This window comes from Oncorhynchus clarkii, chromosome 17 (genome assembly GCF_045791955.1).
Source record: "Oncorhynchus clarkii lewisi isolate Uvic-CL-2024 chromosome 17, UVic_Ocla_1.0, whole genome shotgun sequence".
Classification (NCBI taxonomy): Eukaryota; Metazoa; Chordata; class Actinopteri; order Salmoniformes; family Salmonidae; genus Oncorhynchus; species Oncorhynchus clarkii.
Genome location: NC_092163.1, coordinates 64,519,293 through 64,534,556, shown reverse-complemented (window position 1 = coordinate 64,534,556; position 15,264 = coordinate 64,519,293). Strand labels below are relative to the sequence as shown.

Sequence of the window (15,264 nt, the reverse complement as noted above, 5' to 3'; positions counted from 1 at the left end):
CCGGATGTATGAAGAGAAGGCAAAAGGGACATTTGTAAGATCAAGATGGTTGGAGGAAGGTGGAAAAAATACTAAATACTTTTACAATTTAGAAAGAAAGAATTCTGAATTTACATCTATTCATAAGCTCAATATAGATGGCAAAGAAAATGAAAACCCCAAAGATATTTAAAAATATGTTTCAGAATTCTATGGTAATCTTTATACCAGTAATGCCTGTCCTACTAGTGACATATCTACCTTTCTAGACTGTCAGAGACAGTGCAACATTTATAGATGAAGACTTCCAAAAGTCTTGTGATGAAATTATTTATATTAATGAAATTAAAAAATGTATCAGCAAGTTAAAAGAGAACAAATCTCCAGGGAATGATGGCATTATCAGTAAATTCTATAAATATTTTCAGGAGGATATTATTGAATTTATATTTAATGTTTTTAAAGAGGCAATTGATTTAGGGGTCCTGTCTGTTTCTATGACGCATTGCCTAATTTCTGTAATACCCAAATTAAACAAAGATTATATGATGTTAGAAAATTGGAGACCAATCACATTAATGAACAATGATTGATACTGATGCAGGTACCCTTTGCAGATGGTCGCATGCGGTTGGACACATGGAATCATTTTCGCAGTATCCTCAAAACCGTGTCTTTTTGAAAACTGCTACAGGGACATAAACACAAAAAATGCTGCTTGGAGACAAGTGTCCACGAGAGTAGGATTGCCAGGTCAGTTTGGTAATGAGCTTGTGCTAGATGTGGCTAGTTAGCTAACCTAGCTTGCTAACCCAGCCAATGAAGTGTGTGTGAAAGAAATAGTCAAATAAATTAAGCTAGTTAATACCCCTGATAACTTTACCAAATAATCATGTTTGAAAGAGTGTGAATGCTAGATAAATAGTAATAGAAATGGTAGATACTACTGTACCCCTGATAATTTGGTCAGATAGCCATGTGTGTGTCTATGTGTACAGTAGGTGACATGTCCATGATAGCCATCTAATAACTATAGTTATGCTAGGTAATGGTTTGGCTTATCATGTTCATGTCTATGTAGAAGAAGACTAGGAGGAAGTGGAGAGGACTCAGGGAAAGGTATCAGAGAGAGAGAAGGGCAGAGAAAGAGAAGAAGAGGTCAGCAGCTTCAGGCCAGCAGCCTTGGTGCTTCTGCCACATTCTTTCTTTTCTGGATCCATTTATTGTGCCTATGGCAACGAGTGGCAATTTTACAGCCAAGACCCTCTACTATGTCATCCACAAGTGTTGTCGCCACCGGTGCATCAAGACCCTCAATGTCACCTACAAGTGCAACCATCGCCTCCACCGGTGCAGCGAGACCCTCTACAACATCTACATCAACCACAAGTATGACCACCACCGGTGCAGCCATGGAATATGATGAAATGTAGGAAGCACCTCTGGATCTAGGACCACATGAGATTATTATGAACCTCACGGAAGTGACCACTGAGGACCTCGTTGAACAGGATGTGGCCATGGAAAGAAACGAAGAGGAACAACGTCACACCAGGCGTCATCGGAGGTACCAGCCCCCAGATCCACTCAACTCATTTCAGCAGAGGCTCCTCCAAGCCGTCGAGAGGGATGCAGTCCAACCTGATGCTCACAGGAAGGAGGATGAAGAGACCCTCTTTGCCATGAGCCTGTTGCCAACACTGAAGAGGCTGCCTCAGCGAAGAAAAGCAGCAGCCAAGGTTCAAATGTATCAGCTGCTTTTCGAAGCCGAGTTCAAGGGTACTTATTTTTTTTCCCTCCACATCACAGATAGTGTCATAAGTGTTGCGACAGTGAAGTTAAGTAGGTAATTTGATATTTCAGAACAAAGTATTAATGAGGCAAATGTATAGTTGTTGTTTCTGGGTTATAAAATATCCTAAAACAACAACAGTTTACTGTCTAAATATTTGCCTGTCATATTCATCTTTTGATCTGAAATAAATTCCATGAGTAAACAGCAAGTATTACCAACTTTACCACACTGTTCCTATATTTATGCCACTAACTACACTATACAAGCAGTATTTAGTTAACATAAATCTCACCTTTTATGGTGTCATATTATGTTAAGCTTGTATGTGTTGTTTTTCTCTCCCCTTTCAGAAATGAAGTCAATTTAGCCGACCAGCTCACAGGAAGGACAGGACGAGTTGTCTGGTTGTTTTGACCTCAATCATTGTACCTTTCTTTTCACACACGTCAGTTCCGTTTGAATTCAGTCAATTCATAAAATCATTTGTTTATAAAGTCTTAGGATAGCATTCATTAGTGTTACATAGATTTCTAAATTGAAACTCATACAACGGAGAATTCACAGATGCTCTTGTTGGTCTCTTAGGAGACTAAAGTTGAATATATTTATTTCATTTAAAACCACTTGAAAACCAGGGTGTTGAAACTGTTTGTAAAATTATGTTCCATCGATTGGTCCATGACGTCCAGGAGCCATTTGTTTGTTCAGCTGTGTTATGGCTACACAGATTACAGGCTACACATTCATTTAAAAAAATATATATATATATATTTTTTTTTTTACACACCTCTTTCAATAGTTCTATTAAAAAAACAAAAAAAAACGTTTTTACAACACACATACCTGTCATGTTCTTTCCTGTACTTGAATACTTATTCAATTGTTGTTTTCAGTCAGTTGTTTATTAATATCTCATTTAGACTTAATCTGTTTATTTCTTCCCTACACCTTTGCAGATCTAAGACAAGATGAAAGTAAAAACACATTCTCTTTCTAATTATTATTTTTTCTACCTGTATTTTGTCAGGCCAGTGAACATGGTGGTAAACTGTACTATCTGTATGGACCCTAGGTTACCCTTTTCCTTTGTTATCATACTAACTGTATGTCGTATAACCTTAATTAGTGCTCCCGCTCACCTGGTGTACCATGCCAGGTGTGTATAATACTTACGTTAACGGGAGAGGGAAGGGGTTAAGGTGTGGTCTTTACTCCCAAATTTCACTTAAATATAACTTCTAAATGAAGAGAGACGATGATACATAAATCTGGGGGAAAAATGCAACTTTATGGACAACGGTGGATGGTTCTTAAAATAACCTTTGTGTTAGGGGGCTCTTAAAAGAGCAGTTTCACTCCACGGCATACTGCCATTGGACTTCACCTGCTGGCAATGAAAAGTAGGTGGTCAGCTTTTCCCTCACCTGGAGTGCCTGTCTGGGGGCGTTGTTGGCACCTGCCCTGGTGACATCAGGTAGGTGACCACTTGGCGTGCCCATCTCCTTCCGGAGCGGCTCCTGGAATGACCTTATAGTTATAGAGAACACATGTGGCCTTCACGCAGGCATCAACATTTGAGGGGCTGAGACCAAGCACTCTCCAATACATTATCCATCGGGCTGCCAGAATCCCAAAGGCGCATTCAACAACTAACCTTGCCCTGAACAATCGTTTGTTAAAGATCCTTACAGGCTTTGGCAATGGCAGCTGGCGTCCAGTGTAGGGCCTCACGAGGTTGGGCCTAAAAGGGAAGGCCTCGTCGCCGACGAAGACGTGGGGAACAGGTCCCAGGTCTTCAGCTCCAGGGAGTGATGCAGGTGGTGGAATATCCAGGGTGCCATCCTGAAGTGCCTGAGGGTCACGCCATAACCTCCCTTGCCGTAAGCACTAACATCGACAACATGGAAACAGTAGATGGCATCTACTACAGTCAAGAGTAAAACTGAATATGCACCCTTGTAGTTGTAGAACTGCGAACCTGAGCACAGTGGAGCCTGGATTACATGTCTCCCGTCAATGGAGCCAAGACAGTTGGGGAAATTCCACCTCTCCAGGAACTCTGCAGCGATGGCCCTCCAGTCTTCCTCCTTTGGGACAGGCATGTATTCACAAACCAGACAGACAGTCCCAAATGGCTTGAGCCACAGAGGGGACAATGTCCGCCACCGTGGACCGTCCAACTCGGAAGCTGAATCCAATAGTCCTGTAGGAGTACCCTGTCGCCAAGAATTTAAAATATAATTCAAAAAAAATTATCAATATTGTGTGTAACTTGAATTCCACCCACATATTATATACCTCATTACTGTTTTTTATGCTCTACTAATTATATTGTAATACTCATTAACAATGCCTTCAGTCAATAAACTGTAGCCCTGGCCAACTCTACATTTAGAAAGAATGGTACTATCTAGTTAAAAGGGTTCTCCGGCTGTCCCCATAGGAGATCCCTTTTTGGTTCCATGTATAACATTTTCCCCAAAGGGTTATACCTGGAACTAAAAATGGTTATCCTATGGGGAAAGCAGAAGGACACTTTTGGAACCTTTTTCTCTAAGAGTGTATGTGAGTCCAATAAGAATGTAATGAATGACTAACTGTCTTGATCAACAATGGGTCCTGGAGAAGACTAGCCTACCTTCATCAGGGCAGAAGGCACCTCAACTTTCTTTTCATTTGGTAACATTGCATATTTAAAAAAGGATTATAAACCAACTTTGGGAAAAGTTATAGTCCTAATGAACATTCTGTAAAAGTACATCTGATATCAAATATGGGCTATTAACTAGAGAGCCCTCTAGGTTGCACATAAAAAACAATGTTTCAATCAATTATGATATCAAAGGCTTTAAAAATGTACTAGAATGTAGCTTACCGGTAGTTGGTATCCATCCGGGTTATCCTGGCTCCAACCATCTGGAGCAGGTGATCGAACTGGCTTTGGTCCAGACGACAGTAACTTCTGAATTCCTCTCCAAACATTCAAAGCTCTTGAATGAGACGGTAGAACTCCCCTGCCTGCTTTTGGGACTTCAACCATCTCTGGAACCACACAGACCTGCGCTTTCTGCGGGGCTGGTTCCGGCCCAACAGCGCGATCAAGACCACCTTCCTCTGATTGTTGAAAGAGCCTACGCTGCTATCTTGACTATTTATTATTGCATTTTGCTCCAAAACTGCATTTGAGGGAAATTATATTATATGAATAAATGAATAAAACATGCAAAGAAATTCTCCAGTAAAACTGTTTTTATTATGTAATCCCACTTTTTTTACTGGATATGTGTGCAACAAAAATTCAACATTCACATTTTGCTACTTTCTGTCAAGTCTACGCATACAATTTGATGCATATGTTTGACCAATAACTTCTTATGGCTGCAGGGGCAGTATTGGGTAGCTTGGATGAAAAGGTGCCCAGAGTCAACTGCCTGCTCCTCAGTCCCAGTTGCGAATATATGCATATTATTATTGGTATTGGATAGAAAAACACCCTGAAGTTTCTAAAACTGTTTGAATGATGTCTGTGAGTAGAACAGAACTCATATGGCAGGCAAAAACCTGAGAAGAAATCCAAACAGGAAGTGGAAAATCTGAGGTTGGTCGATTTTCAACCCAGCCCCTAAACAGCCCCTTTCACATGACAGCGACCTGCGTTCCATGGCTTCTCTACAGACATAGGAATTCTCCGGTTGGAACGTTATTGAAGATTTATGATAACATCCTAAAGATTGATTCTATACTTAGTTTGACAAGTTTCTTCGACCTGTAATGTAACTTTTTAAAGTTTTAGTCCGATGTTCGTATGGACCTGCACGAGCGTTTGGATTTGTGTACTAAACGCGCTAACAAAAGTAGCTACTTGGACATAAATAATGGACATTATCGAACAAATCAAGCATTTATTGTGGAACTAGGATTCCTGGGAGTGTATTCTGTCAAAGGTAAGGGAATATTTATAATGTGATTTCTGTTGACTCCAACATGGCGGATAATTTTATTTATTTTCTGAGCGCCGTCTCAGATTATTGTATGGTTTGCTTTTTCTGTAAAAAAAAAAAGTTTAATCTGACAGAGGTTGCATTAAGGAGAGGTATATCTATATTTCCATGTCTAACAATTGTATTTATCGGCATTTATAATGAGTATTTCTATAATTGTGCTTTTTGTGACTCCTCTCTTTGGCTGGAAAAATGGCGGAATTATTCTGTGAGTTTGTGGTGCTTTCGCTGTAAAGCCTATTTGAAATCAGACACTGTGGTGGGATTAACAACAAGGTTACCTTTAAAACGGTATAAGATACATGTATGTTTGAGGAATTTTTATTATGTGATTTCTGTTGTTTTGAATTTGGCGCCCTGCACTTTCACTGGCTGTTGTCATATCGATCCCGTTAACGGGATTGCAGGCCTAAGAAGATAACACAGTCGGTGTGTTCGAAGCGTAATGCCCCGAAAGCCCGGCTCTGGTGACGTCAATGCTAGAAAAATAAATTCCAGTCGAGTGACCGTTTGGTAAATATTGGTGCGTAAGCAGTTAATAAGCCTACAGAAGAAGGTTCCCTGAAGTGCCACCAACAAAGGCTGAGCTGCTACAACGTTGAGGTGCCATGCAACACAGGATGCAGTTAGCAAACCTTGGAGCAGGGACGGATCTGGGCTTTCCATGTTGTCAGTCTTTGTTGATCACAGAAGTGTGAACCTACAGAGTACTCAGAAATGTTGAAAAAGGTGCCTACAACCAAACATGTAAATAAGGGAAGTTTGTGTGGGCAACAAACCTGTGAGAAACTGAAATTTGTGCATTTCTGACCAAGCATATAGGCATCATAATTGTACATTTGGAATGGTTTTAGTACATCCTGAACATCTATGCTCCTGAAAATACAGCCTGGTCTATAGACTGGACGTAACCTAGTAAATGTAAATCTGAGACACTCAAATTAGTATGATTTGGTATGGTTACAGAAGACTGATGGTTACTTATGGCAAAAACTAAAGTAGGGTGGTTGGGTGGGCGTATAACACGAATGTGTTGCAAGTTTGATTCTCATCACGGAAAACTTTAGCATATTAGCAACTTTTCAACTACTTACTACTTTGCAACTACTTAGCATGTTCGCTAACCATTCCCCTAACGCTAACCTTAACCCAACTCCTAAATTTAACTCTAACCCCTAGGCAAAGTTAAATGATAAAGTTAACTCACGTTAGCCACCTACTGTAGCTAGCATTCGTAACAGATCATGTTTTGCAAATTCATAACAGTGCGTTTTGCAAATTTGTAACGTAATACTAATTGTAATTCGTAACATATTACATTAAATAGGTGTTGACATTGACAAATAAATACATACCATAGAAAACGTAACCTATCATTCTAAATGTTAACCCACTGTTACCCGGGCGCCGAAGACGTGGATGTTGATTATGGCATCCCCCCACACCTCTGATTCAGAGGGGTTGGGTTAAATGCGTACATTTCAGTTGAATGCATTCAGTTGTACAACTGACTAGGTATCCCTCTTTCCTTTCCCTTTAAATGGAGGTTCTTGGATTTAAGAGAATAATATTAAATGCTGAGACCAGGTTGGAAAACATAGTGGAGTACTGAACTGATCACACAGACCATGGAGAGAAGGGAGAAAAAAAAAACAGTACTTAAAAAGATACCTTTTTCCCCCTTATTGGTATCCAAATGGATAAAGTAGTCTAGTTGAGGAAAGAGTTATAAACATACAGGACCAGTCAAAAGTTTGGACACACCTACAAATTTAACCTTTATTTATTTAACTAGGCAAATCAGCTAAGAACATATAATTACTTTCAATGATGTCCAAACCAGGGCCAATTGTGTGCCGCCCTATGGGACTTCCAGCCTGGATCCGAACCAGGTACTATAGAGATGCCTCTTGCACTGAGATGCAGTGCCTTCGACCGCTGCGCCACTCGGTGCTCATTTAAAGGGTTTCTTTATTTTTTAAACTATTTTCTACATCGTAGAATAATAGTGAAGACATCAAAAACTATGAAATAACACACATGTAGTAACCAAAGTATTAAACAAATCAAAATATATTTTAGATTCTTCAAAGCACCCACCCTTTGCCTTGACAGCTTTGCACACTCTTGGCATTCTCTCAAACAGTTTCATGAGGAATGATTTTTCAACAGTCTTGAACGGGTACCCACATATGCTCAGCACTTGTTGCCTGCTTTTCCTTCACTCTGCAGTCCAACTCACCCCAAACCATCTCAATTGGGTTGAGATGAGGTGATTGTGGAAGCCAGGTCATCTGATGCAAAATATCACTTTTCTTGGTTAAATAACCCTTACACAGCCTGGAGGTGTGTTTTGAGTCATTGTCCTGTTGAAAAATAAATCATTGTCCCACTAAGTGCAAACCAGATGGGATGGCGTATGGCAGCAGAATGCTGGGGTAGCCATGCTGGCTAAGAGTGCCTTGAATTCTAAATAAATCAGTGTCACCAGCATCACACCATCAGACCAAAGGACAGATTACCACCGGTCTAATGTCCATTGCTCATGTTTCTTGGCCCAAGCAAGTCACTTATTTGTATCCTTTAGTAGAGGTTTCTTTAAAGCAATTCGACCACGAAGGCCTGATTCGCACAGTCTCCTCTGAATAGATGTTGAGATGTGTCTGTTACTTGAACTCTGTGAAGCATTTATTTGGGCTGCAATTTCTGAGGCTGGTAACTCTGCTGCAGAAGATAAGCTCAGAGGAAACTCCGGGTCTTCCTTTCCTAGGGCGGTCCTCACGAGAGCCAGTTTCATCATAGCGCTTGATGGTTTTTGCAACAGCACTTGAAACTTTTAAAGTTCTTCATTTTCCAGTTTCACTGACCATGTCTTAAAGTAATGGACTGTTGTTTCTCTTTGCTTATTTGAGCTGTTCTTTCCATAGCCCTATATGGTAAAAGACCAAGTCCATGTTATCTTCTGTATACCACCCCTACCTTGTCACAATACAACTGGTTGGCTCAAATGCATTAAGGAAAGAAATACAACAGGGAATCCTGTTAATTGCAATTTATTCCGGTTGACTACCTCATGAATCTAGTTGAGAGAATGCCAAGAGTGCAAAGCTGTCAAGGCAAAGGGTGGCTACTTTGAAGAACCTCAAATATAATGGCAGCACTTGTGTTTTAAGGTGCAGGAGTCTGCATTAAAGTATGTAGCAGTCTAAATTCAGAACTGTCTGCTGGTACTGCTGGACTATAAATAGTAGAACAGTTGCCCATGTTATAAGCTTTGTGACAGTGTCTCCATCCATCCTGCTCACTCATCTGTACAGTCCCTGACTGCAGCACTACCTGTCAAGGTCACTGGCCATCTCCGGGCAATTGCACTTGGGAGATGTCCTCAATCTGGAATGGCTGGAGTTCCTGGGATAGCTTTATGCAAGTATCTACAGATAATACACCAGATATTGTGAAATAAGCATAGCTTCTTGGTGTCCATTACTGGACGGTACAGGAAAACTCCATACAAACCACTGCCATAGATTAAAAAAAAATAATAATAATAAAAAATACTGTAAAACGATATTTAAAATTAGCATTATGACGCATTTACATGACACTACAACATTCTATGGCAGCCATGTTAACATTACATTGGGAATATTTAAACAATGCTTTAACTGAATTTCTAGAATTAGAACAATATTAAAAAATTCTAAAAGTCAGCCTATATGGCTCTGGATGTGGCAGGGTAGCCTAGTGGTTAGAGTGTTGGACTAGTAACCAAAAGGTTGCAAGTTCAAATCCCCGAGCTGACAAGGTACAAATCTGTCGTTCTGCCCCTGAACATGCACTATTCCTAGGCCGTCATTGAAAATAAGAACGTTCTTAACTGACTTGCCTAGTAGATAGAGGTAAAATAAAAATGTACCGAACATTAAAATAACAAAACAAAAATAACCTGTTCTGAAGACATTGTAAATGGAATGGATTCATCTCCTTTTCAATCACATCCACTTTTTCTGGCCTATCCTCATTTGGGTAAAAGTCTGTTGTCTGCCCCTCTCCATTGCCTCGCTCCTCCGTGACCCGGAAACTGATGTGGTCGAGTAGTGTCAATTCGTTAGTAACCCACCCTGTTAACATAATTTTCCTTGATGACGCATTGCGTCTAGTTTCATTCTCCTCGTCGCCGCCTCTCCTCAATTACCTTTGAGGCCAGAGAGGAAGGAGGAGAGGTGATTCAGGAGAGGAGCAAATCCAATTCAGTAAAAGACCTGTCTCAAATCTCCCACAGCCAGAGCAGATGTTGATGCTATGTCATCCCAGCATTGACTACCAATGAGAACTGGGGTTTCTGGTAAATTGTGTACAAAATAAACTAAAAAGCATTCAAGGCCAAAGAGGTCTCCAAAAACACAAGTATACACTAGAGGATGACCGATTAAATCGGAATGGCCGATTAATTAGGGACGATTTCAAGTTTATAACAATCGATAAATCGGTATTTTTGGACACCGATTTGGCCAATTTTTTTCTTACACCTTTATTTAATCTTTATTTAACTTGGCAAGTCAGTTAAGAATACATTCTTATTTTCAATGACGGCCTAGGAATGGTGGGTTACCTGCTCGTAACCTACTCGTTCAGTGGCAGAACAACAGATTTTTACCTTTGCAAGATTGAATCACCCGAGCTGACTCAATCTTGCAACCTTACAGTTAACTAGTCCAACGCTCTAACCACCTGATTACATTGCACTCCACGAGGAGCCTGCCTGTTATGCGAATGCAGTAAGCCAAGGTAAGTTTCTAGCTAACATTAAACTTATCTTATAAAAAACAATCAATCAATCATAATCACTAGTTAACTACACACGGTTGATGATATTACTAGTTTATCTAGCGTGTCCTGCATTACATATAATCGATGCGGTGCGTATCGTTGCTCCAGCGTACCGAACTGTAAACATCAATGCCCTTTTTAAAATCAATACACAGAAGTATATATTTTTAAACCTGCATATTTAGCTAAAAGAAATCCAGGTTAGCAGGCAATATTAACCAGGTGAAATTGTGTCACTTCTCTTGCGTTCAGTGTATATGCAACAGTTTGGGCCCCCTAATTTGCCAGAATTTTACGTAATTATGACATAACATTGAAGGTTGTGCAATGTAACAGGAATATTTAGACTTATGGATGCCACCCGTTAGATAAAATACGGAACGATTCCGTATTTCACTGAAATAATAAACGTCTTGTTTGAGATAATATGGTCGAATCTGGAAACTATTACTGACCTAAGGCTCATATTTCTGTGTGTTATTATATTATAACTAAGTCTATGATTTTATAGAGCAGTCTGACTGAGCGATGGTAGGCACCAGCAGGCTCGTAAGCATTCATTCAAACAGCACTTTCATGCGTATTGCCAGCAGCCCTTCGCTGTGCTTCAAGCATTAGTTGTTGTTTATGACTTCAAGCCTATCAACTCCCGAGATTAGGCTTGTGTAACCGATGTGAGATGGCTAGCTAGTTAGCGGGGTGCGCGTTAATAGCGTTTCAAACGTCACTCGCTCTGAGACTTGTGGATGTTCCCCTTGCTCTGCAAGGGCCGCGGCTTTTGTGGAGCAATGGGTAACGCTGCTTCGAGGGTGGCTGTTGTCGATGTGTTCTTGGTTTGAGCCCAGGTAGGAGCGAGGAGAGGGACGGAAGCTATACCGTTACACTGGCAATACTAAAGTGCCTATAAGAACATCCAATAGTCAAAGGTTAATGAAATACAAATAGTCCTATAATAACTACAACCTAAAACTTCTTACCTGGGAATATTGAAGACTTATGTTAAAAGGAACCACCAGCTTTCATATGTTCTCATGTTCTGAGCAAGGAACTTAAAACGTTAGCTTTCTTACATGGCACATATTGCACTTTTACTTTCTCCAACACTTTGTTTTTGCATTATTTAAACCAAATTGAACTTGTTTCATTATTCATTTGAGGCTAAATTTTATTGATGTATTATATTAAGTTAAAATAATCATCATCATTCAGTATTGTTGTAATTGTCATTATTACAAATAAATCAATTGGCCGATTAATTGGTATCGTCTTTTTTTGGTCCTCCAATAATCGGTATTGAAAAATCATAATCGATCGACCTCTAGTATACACATCACTCCACAGTGCGCTTTTAACAGTTATTGGCATGGCCAGTTGTGAGGTTTTGCCTCTGGTGGCAATTATCTGGAGCCAAAAAGGGTACCCTATGGCCAGAAGTAATAAATGCCAACAAGTTACCTCATTGGACAGAAAGAGATTTAGCTAACTCTAACCATATGAAACCTGTATGTATACTGAGGTGTATACTACAAAGTAGGATCAATGAGTTAGCCAGCTAACATTAATAAACAACCAGAAATAACTTGATTTTATGATTATACATTGTGTTTTGGATTGTTGAATCAGTTAGGCCATGCCCATTTCAAGCTTTAGCTTATATCTTTTTTTAAAACATATTTCAGAAAATGTGGACGTTGGCTGGCTAACTCATTGAATCTGCTTTGTCGAATACCCCTCAGCACTAGCTGGAGAGGTGAAATTGTTTACTTCTTACTGCGATGAGAGTGTGGCCATATATGGTCAGATTCTCCTCAGACAGACAGCTGTTACCTATCTTGCGTCTACGATAAAGAGCCCAGCAAGTCAGAATGTTGAACACAACCCCATTTCAACTTTGCTGGTTCATCGAGGTGTTGGAAATATAATTTTGTTCATTATTCTAAATTGCAATGCTTTTTATCTTAGGTTGAGGTATACAGTCAAAGCATACAAAAGCCAGAGCATTCGTACATTTGGGCGATTCCATGCCAGCATAGCACAAAAATATTTTTGGTACCTCAGATTGTTCTGGCAATTCTCACATAGGAATTTTACTGGGAGGAAGGATGTTTCACATGCTTGTTAAATTTTTACAATTTTTTTTTGTTATCATGATGAGTGACAATCTTTAGACCACTTTCAACAAACATACCTTTCACCACATATTTAGTTTAAAAAGCACAATTTCCCTCTATACATCTACAATAACTAAACTCAGCAACAACAAAAAAAGTCCCTTTTCCAGGACCCTGTCTTTCAAAGATAATTTGTAAAAATACAAATAACTTCACAGATCTACAATGTAAAGGGTTTAAACACTGTTTCCCATGAACCATAAACAATGAACATGCACCTGTAGAAAGGTCATTAAGACACTAACAGCTTACAGACAGTAGGCAATTACAGACAGTTATGAAAACTTAGGACACTAAAGAGGCCTTTCTACTGACTCTGAAAAACACCAAAAGAAAGATGCCCAGAGTCCCTGCTCATCTGCTTGAACATGCTGCAAGGAGGCATGAGAACTGTAGATGTGGCCAGGGCAATAAATTGCAATGCCCGTACTGTGAGACGCCTAAGACAGCGCTACAGGGAGACAGGACGGACAGCTGATCGTCCTCGCAGTGGCAGACCACGTGTAACAACACCTGCACAGGATCGATATATCTCCAAACATCACACCTGTGGGACAGGTACAGGATGGCAACAACTGCCCGAGTTACACCAGGAACGCACAATCCCTGCATCAGTGCTCAGACTGTCCACAATAGGCAGAGAGAGGCTGGACTGAGGGCTTGTAGGCCTGTTGTAGGCAGGTCCTCACCAGACGTCACCGGCAACATCATCACCTATGGGCACAAACCCACCGTAACGATCAGACAGGACTGGCAAAAAGTGCTCTTCACTGACAAGTCGCGGTTTCGTCTCACCAAGGGTGATGGTCGGATTCGCGTTTATCGTCGAAGGAATGAGCGTTACACAGAGGCCTGTACTCTGGAGCGGGATCGATTTGGAGGTGGAGGGTCCGTCATGGTCTGGGACAGTGTGTCACAGCTTAATCGTCATTGCAGGCAATCTCAATGCTGTGTGTTACAGGGAAGACATCCTCCTCCCTCATGAGGAACCCTTCCTGCAGGCTCATCCTGACATGACCATCCAGCATGACAATTCCACCAGCCATACTGCTCGTTCTGTGAGTGATTTCCTGCAAGACAGGAATGACAGTGTTCTGCCATGGCCAGCGATGAGCCCAGATCTCAATCCCATTGAGCACGTCTGGTACCTGTTGGATCAGAAGGTAAGGGCTAGGGCCATTCCCCCCAGAAATGTCCTTGGAATTTGCAGGTGCCTTGGTGGAAGAATGGGGTAACATCTCACAGCAAGAATTGGCCAATCTGGTGCAGTCCATGAGGAGATGCACTGCAGTACTTAACGCAGCTGGTGGCCACACCAGATACTGACTGTTACTTTTGATTTTGACCCCCCCCCCCCCTCCCCCTTTGTTCAGGGACACATTATTCAATTTCTGTTAGTCACTTGTCTGTGGAACTTGTTCAGTTTATGTCCCAGTTGTTGAATCTTATGTTCATACAAATATTTACACGTTACTTTTGCTGAAAATAAATGCAGTTGACAGTGAGGTCATTTCATTTTTTTGCTGAGTTTAGAAAGAGGAAGTCAGCGCGTCATAGTGACCCAAACGACAATTTCTCACTCGGTGCAAAAAGTGGATTTAATATGATTCTGAATATTTCTTTGTTATCGGAATCAATGCTACAACTAGAAGAAGTTAAGACACCGGTTCCTTCCAAATCGAGAATGAAGAAAGTATTGTCATGTAAAGGTGTGTCGAAATATTAGAACCAAATGCATGACCTTAGAGACCAACTTTAGATTTGCCGCTGAGGTTCCAGTTCACATGGCTACTAATATGTAATTTAAATAAATATTAAATTTGACCTAATCTAGATCTATGTTTCTAATTGAACTGCTTAATTATAAAAACTAGATTAGTTAATCTAAGGTTAAATCTCTATGACTATGATTAGTGACACGTGTCATAATGGATTCACCATAGCAATATGTTCTAATTCTATGGGAACAAACCAGCACTGGTCATTGCTAGTTAGCAAAGTGAGTTTTCACTTCAGGCTAAGGATGAAATTAATTGCACTTTGCTGTCAAATAAATTAGCTGGCTAGCTGAGTTTAACAAACATAAACCACAGGAGATAAAATTGTTAAATCACACCAAAAATAAAAGCACATACACTAATATTTGCTGAATTTAAACCTCCTCCAGTGGTAGTTTAGATTATACTAATTTAACATTAGTAAAATTGTTTTTAAAACAATGGAGCAACAATATTACATTTTATCCTGGTTTAAAGTCTAAATGTAATCTAATCCTTCTAAAGTAAGTTTAAGTGGGAGTAATTTAAAAATAGGATTAAAGTTTGGTGCAACAAGATTAATAAATAAACCTTTATTAAACCCAGTTTAAGAGTTAATCCATGTTGGTACAACCCACCCTAAGTCTTGATATGTAAATGCTGATATACGTTATTGCACATCATGCCTACCACTAGGGGATGTTGTGAATAAGGTTGATGATACTGACTGA

At 40.1% G+C, this 15,264-nt stretch overlaps 2 pseudogenes; one reads left to right on the top strand and one right to left on the bottom strand.

Moving 5' to 3' along the window:
* Window positions 1–596: 596 nt before the first annotated feature.
* LOC139369483 (uncharacterized) lies at window positions 597–2,141 on the top strand (annotated as a pseudogene).
* Window positions 2,142–2,797: 656 nt separating this feature from the next.
* Window positions 2,798–6,441, bottom strand: LOC139369482 (uncharacterized; annotated as a pseudogene).
* Window positions 6,442–15,264: the final 8,823 nt, after the last annotated feature.